The following is a 2,797-nucleotide window of genomic DNA, read 5'->3' on the forward strand; positions in this document are numbered from 1 at the left end:
GTCACAGCTCACAACAACCTCAAACTCTTGGGCTTAAGTGATTCTCTTTTCTCAGCCTCCCAAGGAGCTGGGACTATAGGCACCCGCCACAACACCCAGTTATTTTTTTGTTGCAGTTGTTATTGTTCTTTAGCTGGCCTGGGCTGGGTTCGAACCTGCCAGCCTCAGTATATGTGGTCGGTGCCGTAACCACTGTGCTACGGGTGCAGAGCAGTGAATGTGTATTTCAAAAATTAGAGGGTCTTTGATTTGCCCCGTCTTGGTAGCTACTGGGATGCTCATTGTCCAAGCTGCCTATAGCATTCTAAAGAATGGTTCTATGCAAGGGATCTCGCTTCATGCCCAGCTTGGTCACTGGGACCTCCTTTGCAGCCTCTAAAGTCAAAGGTTTGAGATTCTGTCTCCAGACCTCTATACTTCTAGGCCTGACTCTAGGCCGGCCTCTTCAGGCCTAGAGAACTGCAGATGCTACTCTCCTTTGCCAACAGAAGCAGAGTCATTCACAAGGCCTAGACCCTGAGAATCCACCCCTCTTCTTTCACCCTCTTCCACCTCTCCCTTTTGGACAATACAGCTTTTTGATTCTAAGGACCTAGACCATCAAAAGCAAATGCCTCTTAGCTATTTGCAGGGGGAAGGGCAACTCCAAACATTGAGCCATTCATTAAATATTTACTTAGCACCTACTATTCTCCAGGCACTGCTCTAGATCCTGCAGTTACGGCCCTGACCAACAAATGTAATAATACTGCCCCTGTGGATTTTGCATTCTAATAGGGAAGAGGGACAATAAACTGGATGAATAAGTAAATTAGGTAATATAGTATGAAGCTGTAAGTGCTGAGGAGCCGTAACCAAAGACCTAAAGGAGGTGAGGGAACAAGACATGCATGAGGCTTTCTTGGAAAAGAGCATTCCAAGCAAATGAACAGGTGTGCTGGAACGATCAAAGTCCAGGGCAGCAGTGACTGGAGAGGAGGGAGCCAGAGGGGCATGAGGTCAGAGAGGGAATGAGATCTCTGACAGGTTAAGGCTGTGGAGGCCACAGTGAGAACTTTATTTATTTTTTTTTTTTTTGAGACAGTGTCTTACTACTAGCCCTCGGTAGAGTGCTATAGTGTCACAGGTCACAGCAACCTCAAACTCTTGGGCTTAAGTGATCCTTTCACCTCAGCCTCCAAAATTGCTGGGATTAGAGATGTGAATCACTATGCCCAGCCCTTTTTCCTGTTTGAGCCCCTGACATCCTAAAATCTCTGGGGCTTACTTCACTTTGTAGCCTTCTCAGCCTTCTACTTCTCAAACAGAAAAAAATATATGTTTATTATGGTTTGAATGTGTGTGTTCCTTCAACATTCATACATTGGAACTTAAATCTCAAGGTGATGGTATTAAGAGGTGAGGCCTTTGGAACATGATTAGGCAATGAGGTTTCTACCTTCATGGATGGGCTTAGTGTCCTCATGAAAGGGCTCGAAGGAGTAACTATGTCCCTTTTTGCCCTTCTGTCATGTGAGGACACAACAAAAAGGTGTCATCTTAGAAACAGAGGGCAAGCCCTTACCAGACACTGAATCTGCTGGTGCCTTGAATCTTGGTCTTTCCAATCTCCAGAAAAAAAATTTCTTTCTTTCTTTCTTTTTTTTAAACTAATGTTTATTTTCCTCCTACTTTATTTCCATCTTGTTTAAGAGCTTGTGGAAGACCACTCAGTGGTTGTTCCTACCCATTCAGTGGCCTGAGCAGTGGGAGCTGCAGACCAGTCTTCAGTGGCAGGCTGGGCTCTCCAGTCTTCAGTGTGGACCTGCTGAATAGGCACAGAAGGCACCTGCAGGCCTTCTGACCAGTCTGCAACCTCTGGTTGAGTAGCAGTAAACTCAGGAGCTGGAGCAGTCCATTCACCCTGAAATTCCTCCTTGGTCACAGTTTTCTCAGCAGCAGTCTGCTCTTCCTTTTCAATCTCCTCACGATCTCTGTAGAAATAGAGATCTGGCATGACCTCCCACGGGTGTTCACAGGAGATGGTGCCAAGCATGCAGAGAACTTCCCAGGCCAGCATCCACCACATCAGACCTACTGAGTGAGCCCCCTTTTAACAATCTTATAGCAGGATTCATCAAGTTAGTCTGAAAACAGAAAAGCCAAGTAATGCCAGGGCAGAGCGAGAAATACAGAGAAAGGCAGGAGAAAACAGACCACTTTTAAAGTTTTCGTCAACATTCTCAATGTTGTTATGCATTAACATTATACTTGTAGCAGGGATTACTATCAAACTCCACTCATTGGACCAGAGACCCTTGTGCTGTTAGTGAAAAACTTGCCTCTCACTTTCAAGTTAGTGAAAAACTTGCCTACACTTGTGAGTTCACCAGCCAATCAGTGGCCTAAACTCCAAGCTCTAACAATGCACCTTATTATTATTATTCTTTTTTTTTGAGACAGAGTCTCACTGTGTTGCCCTCAGTGGAGTGCGATGGCATCACAGCTCACAGCAACATCCAACTTTTGGGCTTAAGTGATTCTCTTGTCTCAGCCTCCCGAGTAGCTGAGACTACAGGTGTCTGCCACACGCCCAGCTATTTTTTGGTTGCAATTGACATTGTTGTTTTAGCAGGCCCAGGCTGGCCTCAAACCTACCACTTTTGGTGTATGTGGCCAGCGCCCTACTCACTGAGCTACAGGCACCAAGCCTAGAAAAAAATTTCTATTATTTATAAATTGCCCAGTCTCAGGTATTTTGTTTAGTGGCTTGAATGGACTAAGATAGAAATTGGTACTGAGAAGTGGGGTGCTGCTA

At 45.3% G+C, this 2,797-nt stretch overlaps 1 non-coding gene across 1 annotated transcript; it reads right to left on the bottom strand.

Moving 5' to 3' along the window:
- Window positions 1-2,248: 2,248 nt before the first annotated feature.
- LOC111727184 lies at window positions 2,249-2,413 on the bottom strand. The gene has a single exon (XR_002774795.1). It is a non-coding gene; the product is annotated as a small nucleolar RNA SNORA62/SNORA6 family (small nucleolar RNA).
- Between the last annotated feature and the right edge of the window lie 384 nt (window positions 2,414-2,797).

Source organism: Otolemur garnettii, unplaced genomic scaffold, assembly GCF_000181295.1.
Source record: "Otolemur garnettii isolate 467f Iridium unplaced genomic scaffold, OtoGar3 scaffold00096, whole genome shotgun sequence".
Taxonomy (NCBI): Eukaryota; Metazoa; Chordata; class Mammalia; order Primates; family Galagidae; genus Otolemur; species Otolemur garnettii.